Raw genomic sequence first — 8,848 nt, 5'->3', positions numbered from 1 at the left:
GTATAGAATTTTGAGAGTTGCAGGCAGATGAGTTCAATGGGTCATGAATCGTATTTATAGAGGAGACCATAAGGTATAGTCATTTAATAAAATACCATAGTTACATTTGGATATAGGAGGAAATTGTGATCAACATATGGTAAGTTGGTAATTGACAATTAATGGAGTGTTTTTTTACAAGGTTAGTAATGAATTCTTTAGCAAAAAGAATTGGTACATTAAGTTTCCTGTTATGTATCATTTAATAGTTGGGATTTTTTTCTCAAAATTGGTAATCACTCGTTAATCGAATTTATTTGATAAGGCTAACATCGATGAGTTGTATTTGCATTAGGAAGTTGTATATTAAGCAGAAATAAATGTACCTCTTAAAATTCAAGAAATGTTTAATATGCTTTATATAATAGTAAATATATATATATATATATATATATATATATATATATATATATATATATATATATATATATATATATATATATATATATATATATATATATATAGGAGTATGATCAAATGAGAACATCTAAAAGGTTGAGAACGCGAGAACAAATCTAGACCATTTAAATATCTAAATCTAAGGCTAATTTCAAATGGGTCATTTATGTAAAAATCTTAAACTACTTGCATTAAAGTATAAATTCAAAATTGTGATAAGGATATAACAGTAATTTCTACTTTAGTTGATTCCTAAAATTTCTCTCTCATCTATTTCCTTTCATTTTGTCGTCTCTTTCTTCCTTCCGTGTATACCTAAGCTTCATCAACAAAAACGCATCCATCAACCACACGTGACCAGGATCAGTTCATCATCATCATCATCTCACGTTGCAACCACTATCAAGCCTCCTCCCTGGTCTAAACATTGTTGTTTACACTTTTGGTTCCCTCTTTGAATCTTAATCGATTCCAACTACAATAGGGTTCCCTTTTCTCTTAAAAATGCAAAAAGAAGGGAGAGCACGAAGTGGATTCAGAGACAGTTCGAGAAGGGGGATGGTGTAGCAGCGGTTTTAGAGTCGATTTTGGTTGTGGCGTGCGATATTGGGTGGCCCAACGAGCCGATGGTAGCCCTAGTGGTCGGAAGCTGTGATTATTATTCTGGTACGTACTGTTATTTTTTTCGTGTTCGTGTTTCAATTTTCCAGATATTCTTTTGATTTTAATGTTTCGTTTTTCTTATATTATTTTGATTATCATCTTTATGTAAAAAGGGAAGCAAAGATGTTTAGAAATCTAAATAGACAAAATAAATTGAAATGTAAATTTTATTGGTGGGTTTAATCAAAACAAAGATCCAAAATAAATTTGTTTTCGTTTCTTTTTATTATGAATACCTGCAACCAAGTTAGTGTAGGGGAAGAAGGAAAGTTAAAGAGGAAACCTTTTCATGTGTTAATTTGTTTTGGGTCTTAAAGACTGCAAATAGAATAAAGTAAGGTCCTCACACAAAATTCAAGATATTTGTTTTTTTACACTTATTTTATAGTTTTTAGTCAAAATTTTGTTTGCTTATTAATTATATTTGATGATTTCAATATTTAGAATTCGCTAAAAGTGAATCCATTTACTGTAGGGTGGTTTTACATCTTATAATTGTTTAATAAAAAAACAATGTTTGGTTGTGTTCGTTATAATCATTTATGATTATAAATATTGTTGTCCATATGATTAGAAGACACCGATAATAATAATTTATGATTATAACTATTGGCAACACGATGAGAGGAACAATTATAATCGTTTATGATTATAACAACATATGATTTGCTACTAATCATTCATTTTATCATTTTATTGTATTTACATGGTATTGTCAATTTGTAGATATTGATCAACGGAAAATGAATGTTGGAATTTTTTTAGGTATCACTACTACTCGTTACACAAGCTCGCGAGCCATTTGATTCAAACAGAAGAATGAGGTTGCGACCGATTCAAGAAAATGGTTGATACAGTGATGAATTTTGTAATTTTTTCCATTGAGGTGGTTTAATCGTTTTTGAATATAATCATGTATAAATGTAAGAAATTAGTCTTGACATATTCTTTTATGAATATAAATGTATAAACTCAATCTTTGGAAAATCTATTTATCAATATAATAGTGTTTAATAATGAATTATTAATGTATTGATTTTTTTTTATTTGCTAGTATATTCATTTACGATTATTAGTTTTTTTTATTCATTTATAAATGAATTTTTTTATCTCTAAATTATGGTTTATTCATTTAGGATTACAATTGTATATTTTTATAATTACATATGTGCTTTATTCATACATGATTGAAAATATTCTGATGATTTATAAACTAAAAAAATCTATTTTTTTTATTTGAGTGAAAAATAAATACAAATTATTTTTATCATCCATTAATAAGAAAATGAAAAAAATGGTTAATCTTTTCTTTTAGGTAAATGTAATCAATATCTCTAAATTTTAGGAAATTAAGATTTAAATTTAATTTGTTTTAATTTAATTAAATATACAATTACTAATATACCTTTATAAAATGATTGGTCCAGAAGTGTTTTCACCTTCTCAACCTTTTTAGTCTTCTCAACCATTTTGATGGTCTCATAATGGTTGTTGAAAAATCTTAACAAGAGAAATTCAACGAAATACAAACTAATACACATAATACTGAGAACCTTTGCTTCAATTTTCACCAAAGAAAGCACATAATACATAAAGTAAATCAAAAATCAAATCAATCAATATGATGTAAAAATTAACAGCTAAGGTAGAGGTTGCTTCCAAGTTTCATCTTTATACAAAATCTCACTCAAAACACTCCTACTTTCTTCCTTCTTTTCTACATCGATTCACTGCCAACATTTAATACAAAAGAAAAAAAAAATCATCACTCCTGCATTCCTTCTTCATGCTTCGTAACCTATCAAGAACACTCCCCACTAGAGTTGTTGTTTACCTGTGAAATCAAGAAGATAACACCCTTTTTCACCATTTCCCTTGCTGATGATCGAAAACAAAGCCAAAAGCCTTCTTTCTTCTTTAATTTTCTGCCAAGAACACTTGTCCTCGTGTATTCATACAAACCAGAAGAACATCAGATCTCCCTTCGTTCTTCCTTCTTCCTCCCCTGTCAAAAATCAAACGCGAACATCCTTTTTTTCCTCCATTGATTTTTATAAAAAAGAAAAAAAGAAAAAAGAAGAAGAAGAAGAAGAAGAAGAAAGAACAAGGGAACTGCTGAAGCAGCCCCGTCCACTCACCTGCAACCATCGGAGCTAACGCAAGCAGCCAAGGAGCTGCTTGAGCAGCCCTCGTGGCACCCACCGAGACAACCAACAGCACCGCTGCTTCTGTTGCCTCTTCCTTCGCAACCCCTTTGCCACACCAAACCCTCAATCTGAAAACTCCTGAATCGCTTTCCCTTTTCGCCCCTCGCTCTCTCTCTCTCTCTCTCTCTCTCTCTCTCTCTCTCTTCTTCCCATCGACGAACAACCTGCGAGGACCTCGTCTTCGTCACTGCGGCTGCTCGCGACGCCTCACCGGACCCCCATCGGACCCTTCCCTCCTTCGCACCTCAAAGCCAGACGAGGACAAAAGTAGCCTCGCTGCTTCTCCCCATCTTCTTTCTTCGCCTCGTCGACCCCCGGAGATGATATCTTCTCGCCTGCGAGCCTTCGTGCTTCATTCTCCCCATTTTCGTTCGTCTAACTTCGTGTTTTCTCTCACCGCTTCGTCTGTTCGTATTTCTCTATTTCCTTTCCCCGATCAGACAATGAACACGGGACGTAAAAAACCTTAATTTCATTAAGTTTGGACCATTAAACACAATCAGTCCCTCCATGAGATTTCTTCACATAAAAGACCTAAATCATTTTGTGTTTATAAAATGAACAATATACACCCTCAGTTGGACCATCTATACAAAATGAGTCCATTTCCAAAACTTTGGTGAATTTTAAACAAAACAGCCCCTCCCATGAAGATTTCTTAACAAAATCAGTCCAAGTCTCAAACTTTAATTCCACTTAAACCATTTCAATCCCTCCCTTGAATTATTTTAACCAAAGTAGTCCTATTTTGGTTAACTCAATTACCAAGAGCCCCCAATAGTTTAAATTGTTACGAAATGGTCCCAAACATATTTCAAAGTTCAAGAAACGTGATTTTGCGGTTTCTCACGTCAAGCTTCTAAAAAAAAACGACTTCGTACAAATCGAACTCATGCTTCAACCTTTTTAATATTTTTAATTATTTCGGGGGGGGGGGGGGATACATGTGCCTATATACTTCGTTTATACAAAAAAAATTATCCTTTTATGTAAAAATACAATAATCCTAGTTTATAATATTGTTATTTAACAATGTAACATATCGTTACAAATAAACTAGTATAAACTTTTTGTATACGTATTGTGGTTATTTTATCGTGAATTAACTAGTCCACACAAGAAATGCTACATGATACAAAAATATATGATTTTTATGTGACATTGTATATTGTAACAAGCACGTTATAAAACTTTGTAGTATTTCAATGGTTCAAGCTATTACTATTCATGTATATTTATTTGTTTAAATACATAAAGCTTATACATGTATACATGTTCATTATTTTGAAACATACATCTTTATAAAAACGAGTACATTACACTTTTACATTCATACCAAGCATACTCGGATTTTATAAACTTTATACAATGAAATTCATTATGCCTAGTGACTTAATCACAATTAAGTTAGGGCTGAGAGCTATTCACATACTTTGGTTAACGACTTTTTAGTGAGACTATATTCATTAGCTGAGTCTAAACACTTAACATACCTACACCACTATAACCATTAATCTTCGGAGCGAGATACATATGTATAGATCTATACAGGGTTGACATCCCCACCTGCGGTTGGTAGCTACAACCTCGACTGATCAATCGAAACGGGTGATAAGTGTCTACAATTGTTACTACAACATCCAATGAAGCGTTGTAGGGGGTACATTTAGGAACATAGCTTAGTTATAGGACTCACTATAAACATTAAGTGAGATTTCTCTCTCTCTCTCACTACAAAGCATGTGCTTGGTTGCTTTCAAACTATTTTAAGTATGAAATTACTTATGTAACAGTATAATTTGGTTTTCAAGGATATTCAAAGATTCATTACAAACATAGTTTTAAGTATGGATTTACTTATACTGTAACAACCAAAAATTTGAGCCAATTTAAAATATTTTATTTCATTTAAAACCCATTAAGTTCATACATCTTATTTTCAAAATAGTTTAAACATCATAGTATCCCCTTGAACCATATCACATGAATCATAAAACATGAGGAGCAGTACGATCACGCCTTCGCCTTGCCATAATCTCCTGAAGTACCTGAAACAATACACTAAATTGTAAGCCCGAAAGCTTAGTGGGTTACCCCCAAAACACCAACCACATATAACCATAATCATAACATATTGTATCACAATACAAAACAGCCATGCCTCTCAAGTCTGCAACGTGATTGGTCCACCCTCAACAGGCCTTCAGTTCACCTGGTCCACTCTCTGAGTCTACAATATGACTGGACCGCCCGCACCGGGCCTTCAGTCTATCTAGATCTATCCGAGCCTTTGGTATGACTGGACCGCCATACGGGCCTACAATCTATCCAGACCGTTCGTAGGGTATGTTGGCCTTCAGCACAAAGCAGGACCGCCTCAACCCAAACATCAAGCAAATAACCATGTGTACATATAACAGGAAATCACATAACAGTCCATAGGCAAACAAATCGATCTAGCAGATCATAAAGCATAGCATCATCCTTACCAGGATATCGACCTAACCGGTCACTAACATAGCATCATCCTATATACCAGGATACCGACCTAAACCAGGTCACTAACATACCATCATCCTATATACCAGGATACCGACCTAAACCAGGTCAATGACATAACATCATCCTATATACCAGGATACCGACCTAAACTAGGTCACTGACATAATACTGTCCCAATTACCAGGACGCCGACCTAACAGATCAATAAGCACATCAACAGTATGAGTACAAATATCAGATATAACTATCTCACAGATCATCGATCATAGCAATCTCTCATGACCAAGTCACCCCGTCGACTCGCCGAGTTCCCTTACCCAGAAAACTCTAATGACACAACTTAACTCGCTGAGTTGCCCCAAGATGCGCCGAGTCCAACGATCTCTGAGTCCCATCCTGTCCAACTCACTGAGTCACCAACCGAATCACTAATCCAAGGCTTTAACCAAAAGAGGTTGGGGTTCTGCAACCTGACTCGCCGAGTCCAAGGCAATCTTCAACAGACTCGCCGAGTTGTTCTTCCAAATCGTCGAGTCCATGCACGTGTTCATACAACTCGTCGAGTACATCCATGTGACTCGCCGAGTCTCTCCAGTTCTCAATCCATTTAGAGGCTTTTCGAGCAATGTTGAGGCTACAATCCGTAGATCCACCCTTCTACAATCTATCCCTCACAAAAAGTTGCAAACTTTACGTGAAACCAAAGAGATATAGGCCCAAAACACACTAGGGCTTGGGTTTTAGACAAAAGGGCTTCACCAACAATTCAATAACTGATGCTTTATGACTTTTTGGACCAATACAAGTCTAGATCTGAAGTAGCAACCTCAGATCTGGACTCCAAACCCGAAGTGGATCTCAATCATACCAAAAATGGCCCCAAATCTCATTCAAGAATAAATCTAGAAGCAACGAAGGAAAGGTATCAGCTCATTACCTCCAAGATGTGCCCAAAACTGTAGTAGATTCTGGATCTACACTACTTTCTTGGCATTACTTTGTATCGGTAATTCTCGGACTTTGAGTCTTACTCAACTTGGCATTACTTTGTATCGGTAATTCTCCCTTCTTCGAGTTTTCCATACTAAAACGTTTTAGTACCTTCTCTAAGTAAGTGTTCTGACTAAGTTCTATTAGTCTCTTACTTCTCTCTCTCTCTTACTATCCTTATTCCCAAAATATAGGAAGCCTCTCCAAGGTCCTTCATAGCGAAGCACTTCCCGAGCCAGGACTTAACCTCCTGCAGAGTCAGGATGTCGTTTCCTATGAGTAGTATGTCATCGACATACAAAATGAGAAAGCTAACTATGCTCCCACTGGCTTTGACATATACACATGATTCATCTTCGCTTCGTACAAATCCAAACTCTTTGACTTTCTCATCGAAGCAAAGATTCCATCTGCAAGATGCTTGCTTAAGTCCATAAATGGACTTCTCAAGCTTACACACTCTATTCGGATGCTTTGGATCCACAAACCCCTCTGGTTGAGTCATGTAAACATCCTCAGCCAACTTTCCGTTAAGGAAAGCGGTCTTGACATCCATTTTCCAAATCTCATAATCATGAAATGCGGCAATAGCTAGCATCACTCTAATAGACTTTATCTTCGCAACTGGTGAGAAGGTCTCATCATAGTCAACTCCGGGAGTTTGAGTAAAGCCCTTCGCGACCAATCGCGCTTTATATGTGTGTGCGTTTCCATCCACGTCGGTCTTCTTCCTGAAGATCCATTTGCACCCAACGGTCTTACGTTCGGGCACATTATCAACCAAATTCCAAATTTGGGTATCATACATGGATTGGATCTCGCTATCCATTGCCTCTTTCCATTTCGCAGACTCCGGGCCTGCCATGTGTAACGCCTGTGTTTCGGGCTTGCCACTTTTAGCAATGTAATAGTCTAGGTTGACCTTTGTAACCCATTTTGAAGTAATAAGATTGTATTATTTGAGTATTTTGTGTTTTGTGCTTAATTGCTTAATTATGTGGTTTGATTAATTAAGAATAAAAATAAGCGTCAAAATTTAAGTGTAAAATAAACTCAATGTCTTTGGTTAATGTTGTAGTAATTGAAACGAGGTTTCCGAATATATATAGAACGCCCAAATCTGACTTCGTATGAGGAAGTTATGATTTATCGAAGTTCCGGCTTAGTGATATACAGCCTGTTTTACTCGATTTGAGATCGAGCGGTTGTTAGCCAAAGCAATCTAAATGAGAATCGAAGATCTCATTGTTGGTATTGAAACGATAAAAAGTTAGGCGAGAACGGACGTCAAACGAAGAAGTTATGAATTTATAACGAAAGTTTCTGTCCCGGCCTATTAAAAATAATTAATAAAAATAAAGTCAAAATTAGCCGGCGGAGTCTAAACGAAAGTCGTAGAGCATGGTCTCACCTTCGCGTGGATATAAAGAACGTCGAAAACGGAATTCGTATGATGAAGTTATGAATTTCCGAAGTTTATTAATCATTTTGTATTTATATTTAAATCAAAATTCGGAAGCATTATCCGAAGGAGTCACCGATCTGATCCGAGGTACGCCCCGCGTACTCGAGTACGCCCAGCGTACTCCGAGGGATGTCGACACTCGCACTCGAGCACTTCGGATACGTAAGCAATGACGTTTTGGGCAGTACGCCCCGCGTAACGCAGTACGCCCCGCGTACTCCGAGGCTCCAGCCTCCTATAAATAGGATGCGAGGGTTCCGGGTATTTTTGCCAATTCCCTCTCGTTTTCGTGTCGAAGCTCTGTGCAAAAACCCCCGAAGCTACCCCGAAGCCCCGGTATCATACTCTAGCCCCGAGGCAAGTCCCGAGATCCCGAAGATCCCGAGAAGCGCGGTTCCCGAGTCGAAGCTCTGCCCGCGAGAAGTTCGATTTTCGAAGAGATCTTCCAGATCTGCTGAGGAATACTACTTTTATAAGCCGTAGTGCTGTCCGATCATCTTCTGATCAAGTGAGTGTGTAGTTATTTTCTTCTAATACAATAATACGAAGTATTTTATATAAAAATACGTGCTATGTGTATATA

At 36.4% G+C, this 8,848-nt stretch overlaps 1 long non-coding RNA gene across 1 annotated transcript; it reads left to right on the top strand.

Annotated features, from left to right (window-relative positions):
* Positions 1-801: 801 nt before the first annotated feature.
* Positions 802-2,122, top strand: LOC122196172 (uncharacterized). The gene is made up of 2 exons (XR_006187433.1): positions 802-1,104; positions 1,867-2,122. It is a non-coding gene; the product is annotated as an uncharacterized LOC122196172 (long non-coding RNA).
* The last annotated feature ends 6,726 nt before the right edge of the window (positions 2,123-8,848 follow it).

The sequence above is a fragment of the Lactuca sativa genome, chromosome 9 (genome assembly GCF_002870075.4).
Source record: "Lactuca sativa cultivar Salinas chromosome 9, Lsat_Salinas_v11, whole genome shotgun sequence".
NCBI lineage: Eukaryota > Viridiplantae > Streptophyta > Magnoliopsida > Asterales > Asteraceae > Lactuca > Lactuca sativa.
This window is presented reverse-complemented; position numbering and strand designations above follow the sequence as displayed.